Raw genomic sequence first — 15,323 nt, forward strand, 5'->3', positions numbered from 1 at the left:
AACACCAGTGTTAACTTTCCTTCACAGTGTTCCTATATTTCCACCCATACCACTACACATACACTGTTACACAGCAGAAGGACATTTGCCTTGCACATGGCTGGCCTAGGTCAGAAAGCAGTTTGATTCCTGGCCAGCATCCCATATGGTTCCCCAAGACAGAAGCGATTTCTGAGGGCATAGCCAGGAGTAACCTCTGAGAGTCACTGGGTGTGGCCCAATTTTTCAAAAAAAAATATTGGGAAACCATCTTGACAGGCTTTTTAAGTTTGGTTTTTAAGTTTAGGTCTCTTGATATAGTGCTGTTGACTTTGTGATTTGGATATTTAGCTCTATAATTCCCTAACAATGTACCTGAAAGACCTTGAACCCTGAACCCTGCTTTTTCACAGCTGTCACTTTTTCTCCTCTATTTCTTTCATTCTCTTTATTCCAGGGCCACAGGTAATCTAGGCATACTCCTTTAAATCATTGCACTCTCTCATCCAGTTATTCTAAGTACCATTGCTAAGTAATATGATCCTGTGATTAACCTTCTTCTGCCTTTCTTCATTTAACTCTATATCTTCCAATTCCATTTATGTTGTTGTTAAATGGAATGATTTCTTTCTTTCTTATAGCTGGGTAGTATTCCATTTTGTATGTATGCCTCTTCGTCATAATCCACTAACCTATTGTTAGACATCTAGGTTGATTCTAAATTTTAGCTGTTGTACTGAGTGCACAATGAAAATGATGTGCATATGTCCTTTTGTTTGGATATTATTCTATACCCAAAAGTGGAATCTCTGGGTTATCTGATAACTCATTTCAGAATTATCAGAGAATCTCCATACTATTTTCTATGAAGTTTGAAATACACACAATTCTCACCAGAAGTGGATAAAAGTAACTTTTGCACCATACGCTACCAACAGAATGCTCCAAATATTTTTAATATGTGTCATGCTTACTGATATAATACGATATCTTATTGTCATCTAGATTTGGATTTTCACAATATTAACTGACAATGAGCACTTTTTCATTTGCTAGTCTTCCTCAGAGAATTATCTATTCATTTTCTCTTCACATTTTTGATGGTGTTTTTAGATGCTTTGATGTTGACAACAATCTTTATGAGTATTTTGTATATTCTGGGTATCAACTCTATGCTGAATGTAGGTATTTTTTCCCACTTAGCTGTTTGATGTAGTCCAATTTTGATGTAGTCCAATTTGTTTAGTTTTGATATTGTAGCTTTGCCAATGACATCAAATGGTAGAGCACACTTTTGAGCATGAGGTTATGGAGCATTCTGTTTATATTCTCCTCAATATTTTTTATAGATTTAGTGATGTGTCTAAGCAGCAATAATCTAAAATACTACATGATCAGTGAATATGAGAAAAACAGCTAGAGAAAGAAACACATAGACACACTTTTAAATGAATCAAATAATCATTGCAAAACAAATGACCACAAATATAGGTTCTTAAATTAGTATCACTTTATATGTCAGAAGTACAGGCAGCTCTGAAGTCTCTATCTGCTCAAGATATCACAGTGGAAAATAATTGAACTGAAAAGGATACACTGAGGTACCTATTTATTCTATCATTTTAGTCTGGGGCCTATTTTTCAGCTGGCCATTTTCTATTCAATTTATCATCTAGTGCAGATGACTAGTATTTCTTCCTCTGGATATCTAAAACACACTAAAAGTAACACTACTTTGTATAACATTAATTTTATGTATATACACATATTCATAGAAATATAAATTAACTTTTGGAGTCCAACTCTGCTGTGCTCATATATTATTCCTGGGTCTTGACCAGGAATCAGTTATACAAACTCAAGGTACTAGTTGGGTTGCCAGGGAATGAACCCGGGTGTATCTCATGCAAGAGAAAATTTCTACCAACTGTACTATCACGCAAATCCCACATATTTTATTTTGCAAAGTGCATAACTAAGATAAAAAAGAATAAGTGTCCAGTTTATTCTTCAAACATTGAAGAATGTCTTGGTCTGAATATAAAGAAAATAATAAAAAATAAAAATTCATTACTGGGGCCGGAGAGATAGCATGGAGGTAAGGCGTTTGCCTCTCATGCAGGAGGTCATCGGTTCGAATCCCGGCGTCCCATATATGGTCCTCCCGTGCCTGCCAGGAGCAATTTCTGAGCCTGGAGCCAGGAATAACCCCTGAGCACTGCCGGGTGTGGCCCAAAAACCACAAAAAAAAAAAAAAAAAAAAAAAAAATTCATTACTAATTTTATTAAATTTTAAAATATAAAATATGACTTAGAAAGTGCACCAAGTAAAATACATGAAACTAAATTATCTCCATAGAATTTTAAGTTGACTTGGAGCATACTTTTCATGAGTAATATACATCAGTACAAAATGAAGAAGTGCCCTCATATAGCTGAAAGAACTGTCAGTCGAAAGCATGTGCTCAATTAAAGCATCAAGCAAAACTAAAAGCATCTGGAAATAACTAATTAAGGTGAAAGACAAACAACCAAAAAAAGTAATAAAAATAACACAGAAAGGAGAACTCTGATCAAATAATTGCTGTTAAAGTGATTTAAGCATATAATTCAAACTCGGTATACTAATACCAGAACGCAGTGAAGTTTATAAACTTAGAATTTAATATTGCTAATAAAAATGATAAGAATGGGAGTTTGAGAACAATAATAAATTTAAACTACTTTATCTTTCCATCAACTTCTAATTTCAAATATGAAATCAAAAGCAGTAAATGAAAAATCTACGCTGGCCCAGTGGGGCCCGACTGTGAGAAACTGTGAGTGCTGCCTGTGTGTGTTTGTCTCTTGTTCTGTCTCCTAAACCTCTTGAGTGGGCTGAAAAGGGCCTCGAAATTTCACTCTTCCAGAGGCTCCAGAAGAGCATGGCCGCATAGTGAAAGAACGCCATTGCAACCAAAAGAAAAAAAAAAAACCCCAGCTAACATCATGTACAAAGGTAAAATCCAAATGGATTAAAGACCTCGATATCAGCCCCAAAACCATAAGATATATAGAACAGCACATAGGCAAAACACTACAGGACATTACAGGCATCTTCAAGGAGGAAACTGCACTCTCCAAGCAAGTGAAAGCAGAGATTAACAGATGGGAATATATTAAGCTGAGAAGCTTCTGCACCTCAAAGGAAATAGTGCCCAGGATACAAGAGCCACCCACTGAGTGGGAGAAACTATTCACCCAATACCCATCAGATAAGGGGCTAATCTCCAAAATATACAAGGCACTGACAGAACTTTACAAGAAAAAAACATCTAACCCCATCAAAAAATGGGGAGAAGAAATGAACAGACACTTTGACAAAGAAGAAATACGCATGGCCAAAAGACACATGAAAAAATGTTCCACATCACTAATCATCAGGGAGATGCAAATCAAAACAACGATGAGATACCACCTCACACCCCAGAGAATGGCACACATCACAAAGAATGAGAATAAACAGTGTTGGCGGGGATGTGGAGAGAAAGGAACTCTTATCCACTGCTGGTGGGAATGCTGTCTAGTTCAACCTTTATGGAAAGCAATATGGAGATTCCTCCAAAAACTGGAAATCGAGCTCCCATATGATCCAGCTATACCACTCCTAGGAATATACCCTAGGAACACAAAAATACAATACAAAAACCCCTTCCTTACACCTATATTCATTGCAGCTCTATTTACCATAGCAAGACTCTGGAAACAACCAAGATGCCCTTCAACAGACGAATGGCTAAAGAAACTGTGGTACATATACACAATGGAATATTATGCAGCTGTCAGGAGAGATGAAGTCATGAAATTTTCCTATACATGGATGTACATGGAATCTATTATGCTGAGTGAAATAAGTCAGAGAGAGAGAGAAAAACGCAGAATGGTCTCACTCATCTATGGGTTTTAAGAAAAATGAAAGACACCCTGGTAATAATAATTTTCAGACACAAAAGAGAAAAGAGCTGGAAGTTCCAGCTCACCTCAGGAAGCTCACCACAAAGAGTGATGAGTTTAGTTAGAGAAATAACTACATTTTGAACTGTCCTAATATTGAGAATGTATGAGGGAAATGTAGAGCCTGTTTAGGGTACAGGCGGGGGTTGGGGGGGGAAGAGGGAGATTTGGGACTTGGGTGATGGGAATGTTGCACTGGTGATGGGTGGTGTTCCTTTTATGACTGAAACCCAAACACAATCATGTATGTAATCAAGGTGTTTAAATAAAAAAAAAATTTGGGGATCTAAGATTCAAATGACATTAAATGTATTGAAGAGAAAATAAAAAAATATAATCTTGAAAAAAAAAAAAAACTAAGAACTGAGCTGGATCACTGAAGCCCAGCATTTCTCCCTGGACTGTCTTCTCTGCTACATGCTCGGGCCTAAGATTTGAACCTGTGTGAGGCTTCATCCAAAGAGGGCTCCCCTTTCTTGGAAGCAAGTCGACCCACCCAGAAAGGGGGGAGCCAGAGGAGTGCTGCCGGGCACATCATTTAGCCAATGAATACCACCACAACACGTATAAAAACCCACAACACAAGTGTGAAAATGGGGAAACAATGCAGACCAGCATCAGACATAGAGAATGAAGATGAAAACTCTGAAGACCAGAAAATGGCAAACCAACTAATCAATCTCTCAGATAATGAGTTTAGACAAGAAATATGGAAGATGCTCAAAGAACTCAAAGAACCATGGATTGAGTTAAAAAGAACACTAATAAGAACCAAGAAAATATGAAGACAGAAATAACAAAACTCCAAACTGAAATAACAGGTCAAATAACAGGCCTGAAAAACTCAGTAAACAAATTGAAGGACAAAATAAATGAGCTCTCCAACAGGGTAACAGAAGCTGAGAATAGAATTGGTGCTGTGGAGGACGATAAATAACAAATCCATACAGCGGGAGAGATTGGGAAAAAAAAAAAAGCAAATGAACAGACAATGGAAAAATTAGTCAAAGAATGGGAACAGATGAAAATAGAAGTCTATGATAAGATCAATAGAAACAACATAAGAATCATTGGAGTCCAAGAGACCCAGGAAGAAAATTTCCAGGAAGAATCAATGGACAAGAACATCATTAAAGATAAATTTCCAGAGCTAAAAAATATATGTGATCAAATCCTGCATGCCCAAAGAGTACCAACCAAAAGAGAACCCAGAAAAAAATACGCCAAGATACATCCTAGTCACAATGACGAATCCCACAGATAGAGACAAATTTCTGAAAGCAGCAAGATCAAAAAGGGAAATTACATTTAAGGGAACATCCTGAGATTTACAGCAGACCTGTCACCAGAAACACTCAAGGCCGGAAAGCAGTGGTGGGACATAGTGACAATAATCAATGAAATAAATGCTTCACCTAGAATACTATACCCAGCAAAACTCACTTTCAGGTTGATGGAAAAATACATGGTTTCACAGAAAAGCAACAGCTCAGAAACTTTACACTCTCAAAACCAGTCTTAAGAGAAAAACTGAAAGACCTAATGTAAGACAAGACTGACCAAAAGACACACCATATTAATATAAAGATGGCATTAAATCCCAGAATAATTTTTTCTCTCAATGTCAGTGGACTAAATGCACCAGTTAAGAGACACAGAATGGCTAAATGGATCAAAAAACTCAATCTAAACTTCTGCTACCTACAAGAAACACACCTGAATAGTCAGAACAAACATAGACTCAAAATAAAAGACTGGAGGAAACTTATCCAAGCAAACAACACCCATAAAAAGGCTGGAGTGGCCATACTAACATCAGATGATGCAAACTTTAGACTCAGGAAAGTTGTAAGGGACAAAGATGGACATTTTGTATTAATCAAGGGATATGTACAGCAGGAAGAAATCACTCTCCTAAACATATATGCACCGAATGAGGGCCCAACAAAACATTTAATACAATTGTTGACAAATCTGAAAAATAATATCAATAACAAAACAATAAATGTGGGGGATCCCAACACAGCATTGTCAACACGGGATAGGTCAAGCAGACTGAAACCCAACAAGAATATACTAGACCTGAGAAGAGAAATGGAAGTAAGAGGCCTAGTGTGTATATATATATATATATATATATATATATATATATATATATATATATATATATGGCACTCCATCCCCAGAAACCTGGATACACATTTTTCTCCAATGTACATGGTACATTCTCCACGATAGACTACATTCTGGAACATAAAACATACCTCCAAAATATCAAGAAGATAGAAATTTTGCAGGCTACCTTCGCTGACCACAAGGACCTGAAATTATATGTGAACTACAAAGGGACACAGAAGAAAAACTTTAACACCTGGAAGTTAAACAGCCTCATACTGAATAACCAGTGGGTCCGAGATAAAATCAAAGAGGAAATCAAAACCTTCCTAGAAACAAATGACAATGGAGACACAAATTATCAGAACCTATGGGACACAGCAAAAGCAGTACTGAGAGGAAAATTTATAGCTTTGCAAGCACACATCAGGAAGGAAGAAGGCGCATCTGAATAGCTTAATGACACAACTCATAGAATTAGAAAGTGCTCAACAAAAGGACCCAAAAAATAGGGAGACAAAAGGAAATAACAAAGCTGAGAGTAGAAATCAACAAAGTGGAAAACCAAAAAACAATCCGAAAAATCAACGATAGCCAAAGTTGGTTCTTTAAAAAAGTAAACAAGATCGATACACCACTGGCAAAACTAACAAAGAGAGAGGGAGAGAGAAACTTGATAACTTGTGTTAGGAATGAAAAAGGAGAGATCACTACTGATATGGCAGAGATTCAAAAGGTAATCAGAAACTACTTTGAGAAACTCTATGCTGCTAAAATGAGAACCAGGAAAAAATGGATAAATTCTTAGAATCTTATAATCTTCCATGGTTAAATGAAGAGGATGTAGCATATCTAAACAATCCCATCACTATTGATGAAATTAAAATGATAATCAAATATCTGCCTCAAAACAAAAACCCAGGCCCAGATTGATTCACTAATGAATTCTTTTAAACTTTCTAAGAGGAACTACTACCAATCCTGGCAAGACTCTTTCATGAAATCAAAAAAACAGGAACACTTCCAAATAGCTTTTATGAAGCCAACATCACCTTGATACCTAAACCAAACAGAGATGTTACAAAAAAAGAAAATTACAGACCAATATTGCTGATGAATGCAAATGCAAAAATCCTCAACAAAATCCTGGCAAATAGGATTCAATGCCTCATTAAGAAAATCATCCACTAACAACAAGTAGGTTTCATCCCAGGAATGCAAGAATGGTTTAACATCTGTAAATCTATCAACATAATATACATCAATAACAAGAAAAATAAAAATCACATGATCATATCAATAGATGCAGAGAAAGTATTTGATAAGGTCCAATACCCATTCTTGATTAACACTCTCAGCAAGATGAAAATGAAAGGAACCTTTCTCAATATAATTAAAACCATCTACCACAAGCCAGTGGCAATGCAGAAAAACTAAAAACCTTCCCTCTAAATTCTGGCACAAAACAAGGCTATCCTCTCTCACCATTCCTATTCAACATAGCACTGGAAGTACTTGCTATAGCGATTAGGCAAGAGAAAGATATCAAGGGAATCCAGATAGGAAAGGAAGAAGTCAAGGTCACGCTGTTTGCAGGTGACATAATCCTCTACTTAGAAAACCCTAAAGACTCTACCAAAAAACTTCAAGAAACAATAGACTCATATAGCAAGGCATCAGGCTACAAAATTAACACACAAAAATCAATGGCCTTTCTATACACCAATAGTAATAAGGAAGAAATGGACATTAGGAAAACAACCCCATTCACAATAGTGCCACACAAACTCAAATATCTTGGAATCAACTTGACTAAAAATGTGAAGGACCTATACAAAGAAAACTATAAAACTCTTCTCCAAGAAATAAGAGAGGACACACAGAAATGAAAATACATACCCTGCTCACGAATTGGCAGGATTAATATCATCAATACTCCCCCAAAGCATTGTACAGATTTAATGTGATTCCCCCAAAAATACCCATGACATCTTCAAAGAAGTGGATAAGGCACTTTTGAAATTCATTTGGAATAATAAACACCCTAGAATAGCTAAAGCAATCATTGGGAAAAAGAATATGGGAGGAATTACTTTCCCCAACTTTAAAATGTACTACAAAACAATAGTTAGCAAATCAGCATGGGATTGGAATAAGGACAGGCCCTCAGATCAGTGGAATAGGCTTGAATACTCAGAAAATGTTCCCCAGACATACAATCACCTAATTTTTTTGATAAAGGTGTAAGAAATCCTAAATGGAACAAAGAAAGCCTCTTCAACAAGAGGTGTTGGCACAATTGGCTAGCCACTTGCAAAAAATTGAACTTAGACCCCCAGTTAACATCATGTACGAAGGTAAAATCCAAATGGATTAAAGACCTTGATATCAGACCCAAAACCATGAGATATATAGAACAACACGTAGGCAAAACACTCCAGGACATTGAGATTACAGGCATATTCAAGGAGGAAACTGCACTCTCCAAGCAAGTGAAAGCAGAGATTAACAGATGGGAATATATTAAGCTGAGAAGCTTCTCGCCTCAAAGGAAATAGCGCCTAGGATACAAGATCCACCCACTGAGTTGGAGAAACTATTCCCCCAATACCCATCAGATAAGGGGCTAATCTCCAAAATATACAAGGCACTGACAGAACTTTACAAGAAAAAAACATCTAATCCCATCAAAAATTGGGGAGAAGAAATGGACAGACATTTTGACAAAGAAGAAATACAAATGGCCAAAAGACACATGAAAAAATGCTCCACATCACTAATCATCAGGGAGATGCAAATCAAAACAACTATGAGGTACCATCTCACACCACAGAATTTGGCACACATCACAAAGAATGAGAACAAACAGTGTTGGTGGAGAGAAAAGAACTCTTATCCACTGCTGGTGGGAATGCCATCTAGTTCAACCTTTATGGAAAGCAATATGGGGATTCCTCCAAAAAGTTGAAATCGAACTCCCATATGATCCAGCTATACCACTCCTAGGAATATACCCTAGGAACACAAAAATACAATACAAAAATCCCTTCCTTACACCTATATTCATTGCAGCACTATTTACCATAGCAATACTCTGGAAACAACCAAGATGCCCTTCAATAGATGAATGGCTAAAAGAAATTGTGGTACATATACACAATGGAATATTATGCAGCTGTCAGGATAGATGAAGTCATGAAATTTTCCTATACATGGATGTACATGGAATCTATTATCTTGAGTGAAATAAGTTAGAGAGAGAGAGAGAGAGAGAGAGAGAGAGAGAGAGAGAGAGAGAGAGCAAAAGGCAGAATGGTCTCACTCATCTATGGGTTTTAAGAAAATTAAAAGACATTTTTGCAATAATAATTTTCAGACACAAAAGAGAAGGGCTGGAAGTTCCAGCTCACCTCATGAAGCTCACCATAAATAGAGAAAATAGTTAGAGAAATAAGTACATTTAGAACTATCCTAATATTTGAATGTATGAAGGAAATAGAAAGCCTGTCTAGAGTACAGGCGGGGGTTGGGTGGGGAGAGGGAGATTTGGGACATTGGTGATGGGAATGTCGCACTGGTGATGGGTGGTGTTCTTTACATGACTGAAACCCAAACACAATCATGTATGTAATCAAGGTGTTTAAATAAAATATATTAAAAAAAGAAACACAGAGAAATTTTCTAATATATACTGACTGTAGTACTTCTCTCCATTCATCTGATTTTCATACCCTGTGTAAAGGAACAGAGGAAATATCTATTTATCATGTACGATAATTAACCAGTAAGAATATGCAACATATGGAACAATATAAATGTATAAATCAAATCCTATACACAATTCAGGGATCAAAGAATATAATTAATTGTAACATCAAAATATAAAAATTTGGTATGACAATTTGGTAGAAAGGAAGTGTCTTTTCACATGATTATACTATAAAAGACCTTAAATATTTTTGAATAATTCTCTTCCACATTTTGAACATTCATATTGGAGCTGCATTTATGAAATAAATTACTCTATAATACATTAATCTTTGCATATATCTAAGTAGTACTTTTCCTGAGTGCTCACTTTTCCAAAGAAAATAATTATTGTCACTTCTTAAAATTACCACCTGTGAGCAATACTCTTTAATATGGTTACTCAATCTACTCAAGCCCCTTTTAGTTTTATTTTAAAAGCCACAAAAATACTAAAGGTATAAAAATAGATGGCAAAATTGGAGAAGGATAAAGTCAAGACTTAAACATGAGCTGAGAAAAAAAATGTGTTTATGATTTTTTTAGTTGGCAAATGGAACCGGCTTCAAGTATAAGGTGAGTTCCCTAATGAGATATGCTTAAACTGAACTCAGAATTGCTACTTACAAAAGAGCCTGGCATGGGAATTTAACCCCATGTTCTTATAGCTCTAAAGTCTATCATGGTATGAAAATATTATTAAACTACTTAGGAATGAGTCAAACTAGGGTAAGAGAGATCAAGATACCTTTCAGTGTCTAAAATCTAATATTTTAAAACTGTAGTTTATAGTCCCATCAAATCATGTAAAGCTAGATTAACAATATTTGTGACTAGAAAAAGACACTATTCAATCCCTATGGATTTAAGTAAGGGAAAGAGAGGGGGATATATTTAGTTATGATTAGAAGTTAAGGAGTATCACAAGAAAACTAGAAAATAATATTGGCAATAATTGATTACTTTTCTAATTTGTTTAATTACCACTAGGAACTTTGTGTTGGTAAATAACTTTTGTTTTGTTTAGGACCATACTCATAGTATTTAGGGATTTCTCCTGGCTCTGTACTTATTGGCTACTTCTGGTAGGCTCTGGTGACTATAGAAGGTGCTAGAAATCTGTTTTATTCAAGGCAAGTACCTTACCTGCCATTCTAATATCAGGCCCAAGGGTTGATAAACGATAAAGATGATTATTCTTTTCTTTGTTATCACACATAACACAAATCTCCAGTTTATGTTCAAATTTAGTTTCTTAATAAGAAGCCAAGATTATATATTTTGAGAGAGTTTCCCTACTATATTTACAATAATTAAAAATAAATTTACTGTGGAAAACTTAAAAAGTTTGGGTTATGCTTGTTAATGTAGAAAAATATTAAGAGAAGTTTTTTACCCTGGTATATTTTAAGAGTCAAGTTCAGTGGAACTTATCAGTAATTATTAGATGATAAAAACACAATTTAAATTGTGATAGGATACAGAAAAGTCAGTGATCTCTTTTTTAAAGTTAAGAAGATCTTGTGAGAAGGAAAAATTATATAAAATTTTGTGAACTGTGACCTTTCCTTCTAGACTCACAATATATGTCATGTATTACCTTTATATACTTTATGTTCCAAGCTTTGATTTAATAATGACTTTGCATCAATTATCATGCAAATAACACACACCGTGATGTACAGAACACCAGTAAGATATGAACAAAGCTCTCTGTGTTAAAAAGTTTGAATACATACTAAATATCATTAACAGTCTCTCCCTCTTCCCAATCAATTCCCAGAACCCTGATTTCTTTTAAATCTTTCTTTAAAAATGATCTCATCCTGATCTAATGATGCTGATTCACAGACATGGTGAGGTAATGCACTTAAGATAATGCATCATCTCAATGGCTCACAGAAGTGTAAATATTAAGCAGGATTTCAGTACAGCATTAACTTTTACTGTAACAAGAAACTGCAAACTAATATTGTACAGCAGGCACTGGCACAATCCCACACCAATCAGAAAGAATGATAAGGAATAAGGGTTTTTCTTCACTATTTAAAACTGAAAGATGTCACCTGATTATGAAGAATTTCCTAAGAGAAGATAGGGAGAAATAACAATTTAAGGCAGCAAATTAAACACTTTTATACAAAACAATGTGTCAATAGGTATGCTTTCTGAAAAATAGAAGTGTTATTTTATTATCTTATTATTCATATCATCACAAGCAACTTGATATTTTAGATAGATTACATATTAGAAGATATCTTGAAATAGGTGACTATCAATTTAGTGACCCTGATAGTAAGAGTCAAGATCTCAGAAAGTCTCTAAATTATAGTTTACTTTGGCAACATAGTCATAATTTATCCTTTTAATTTTAAATTTTGTATATGTGATTAAGATTTCTCAAAATAGATATGCATGCATTGTAATACTAAATAATCTAAATTACGACAACCTAATGGGATTGTAGACATCAAAACTCAAAAACATCCTAGAAATTCTCTTCACTATTATTTGCAATTGTGGGTGATAAAATTAAGGCATATAGAGAGGAAAAATAAAGGACAGATGTATGCATGTGTCTTGTCTTCTCATAGAAATTAATTGTGAAAAATGATTAGTGATAAGGCTACTGTGATTACAGTTTAATCCTCAAATAGCACTAGCACTACACATAGTAGGAAAAACAAATAGGTAAACAACCAATTATACAATTAGAAATAAGTACTGAAGAAAGTCCTATGAGAAGTGAGACAATTAACGAGAGAATTGGACAATTAACTCCAAAAAGAAGACAGAGAGTGGATGTCAAACTATAAACAGGAACCTAAATAACATGCCTAAATAACATAACCTAAATAAAGACTAAAGGTAAATAAAAATAATCATAGAATTAAGACACAATATAAGCAAAATACAAAGGAATGATATATTTGGGCACATTAAGTAGGTTTGACAAAGATGAAAGATATGGATGAGTAAAGTGACCAAGTCTGATAGTTGAGGGGACATCCAAGGTCTTGTTAGCAAGTTCTGAGATATTAAGGGCACAGCAACAGTCTTCTAGGTATCTCGAGATATTTAGTAACTAAGCAAAAGTAAAACATAGATCTTATAACATTTCTAAAATCTTCTTTTATACAACATGCTACTCAAATTTTTATATGAAAAAATATATTTAACATAAATTGAACTTAAAAAAATGTGTGAGGGCCCGGAGAGATAGCACAGCGGCGTTTGCCTTGCAAGCAGCCGATCCAGGACCAAAGGTGGTTGGTTCGAATCCCGGTGTCCCATATGGTCCCCCGTGCCTGCCAGGAGCTATTTCTGAGCGGACAGCCAGGAGTAACCCCTGAGCACCGCCGGGTGTAACCCAAAAACCAAAAAAAAAAAAAAAAAATGTGTGAGTTCTGCACTTTTTGGAAAACAAAATGGCATTCATCAAGACACTGTTTATCTTTTAGCTTGCAAAGCAAGTTCTTACCTTCACATTTCCTCTGGGATTAGAACAATAGTTTTTATTTTATAGATGAAAAAATCATGCTGCTATGAGTTTTCTGACTGGTTAAAGTAGTATATCTGGGACTAATATTCAGTCTAATCCATGTTCATTTATTTCAGTATTTCTTAGCTGAAACTTATATAAGCCACTGTGGGCCCCCAGATACATTCTGAGGAAAAGAGAGTTTAATGGCATATAAATGAGGGGATCTGAGGATTGGACAAGGTGGCCAACTGGTAGGAAAGAGAGGAGGAGCACATAGAGGAATCAAAGTTGGATGGGGCCACATTCTGAGAAAGATTGAGAAACACTCATCTTCACAATATGGCTTCTTCATTTTTTCATTTGTATGTAAATGTGCCTCTACAAGTTGTTGGGAATTGAACTAAAAATATTTACACAGAAACAAGAACCTTGATTGTAGGCCAAAATCTGATTGCTTTTGCCTCCTTATTTGCAAATATTCTGCTTCCCCTCCCTTCACCTACACATTTTATACTAAAAAGTGCTTTGTCACCTATTGCTAACTCTAATGACCTAATACATAAAGAATAGGCATTCTCCCCATTCCATCTTGTTTGATTTTTTCAGTTATTATATATTTCCTGGATCTGGTGTCCTTTCTTAACTTAGAGGTCCTCGTCCCCTTCCACTTCTTCTACTCCCATTTTCTACTTCTGCACTACCCATTAATCTCCCTTGCTGGCCATCCCTTTTTCATGTAATTTCAGTTTTCCTCAAGTATTTATGGTTGGCTTTCTCTTACTATCCAAAACCAACCTGAAAGAACATTAATTTCACCTGCTGTTCATTTATTTAGTATCAATACCTTCTCATGTAAATAGTTTCAATCAGGAATTTATGGATTGACCAGGAAACAAAGGAAATATAGCTCATTTTATATCCAAGAATGTTACCTATCGCAATGACAAAAACATAGAGCAAACATATTCTTATAATGTTTGTAAGGTTTTTTTAAATCATTAAAAAATTATGGAGTCATAAAGATAGGGCATTGGATAAAGATCATGCCTTGCACAAATCTAATTTGGCTTCAATCCCTGGTACTCCACGTAGACCTCAAATTCACCCAGAGTGACCTCTGATCACTTGCCAGTAGCAAGCCCTGAGCACATCTAGATCTGGCCACAAAACAAAGAGTCCAGAGAGATAATACAGTGATTATGATACTTTCCTTGCACCCACCCAACCCAAGTTTAATTTTATTATCACATGTCATCTCTCAATCCCTGCCAGGAATTATTTCTGAGTGAGGATTCTGGAGTAAGCCCCAAGCACTGATAGGTATAACTCCCCCAAACAATAAATAAATAAATAAATAAATAAATAAATAAATAAATAAATAAATAAAATTTATGTGCTTCAAAATACTAATAATATTCTTACTTATACATGTAGCTTCAAAAGCATCATATTTAGAACTGCATTTTCCCCACATTTCCTAAGCCCCTCCTAAAATTAATTTTCTTTTATAGCATGCACCAACAGTCAGCATATTATACAGTGTATTATTCTTGCTGTATGCATTTTTATTTTGGAATATAATTGTCATTCCAAGGCATTTTATTTTGCACAGTCATATCTCTAGCACCTCAAAAAACATCTAACACACTGTGTATCCTTAAGAAATATGTGTTTCATTTTAAAAACTGCTTTGGGAGTAACGATTGAGTTGAATGTTTCACTTTCAGTGGCAGGATCAGTTTCACACAGTAATGTCTGCTGACTTCACCTGTCCTTCCATGAGACTGATGTAATGGAAGTTTATGGGAATGAATTTCAGCATAAGTGTAGAAAAGTGCTGTGGTTAAGGAAGTCTGTACTGCTGGGAGCAGAAATATGCAGTGGGTTATGGGAATCTCTGACATATGCATTAGCATTCCTTGAACTGATAATGGCAAGTCCAACACAAATAGTACTTGGCTTCCCTCTAAGTCAAATCCACATCAAGGTGCACTGTGATTACTTC

The sequence above is a fragment of the Suncus etruscus genome, chromosome 12 (genome assembly GCF_024139225.1).
Source record: "Suncus etruscus isolate mSunEtr1 chromosome 12, mSunEtr1.pri.cur, whole genome shotgun sequence".
In the NCBI taxonomy this organism is placed as follows: domain Eukaryota; kingdom Metazoa; phylum Chordata; class Mammalia; order Eulipotyphla; family Soricidae; genus Suncus; species Suncus etruscus.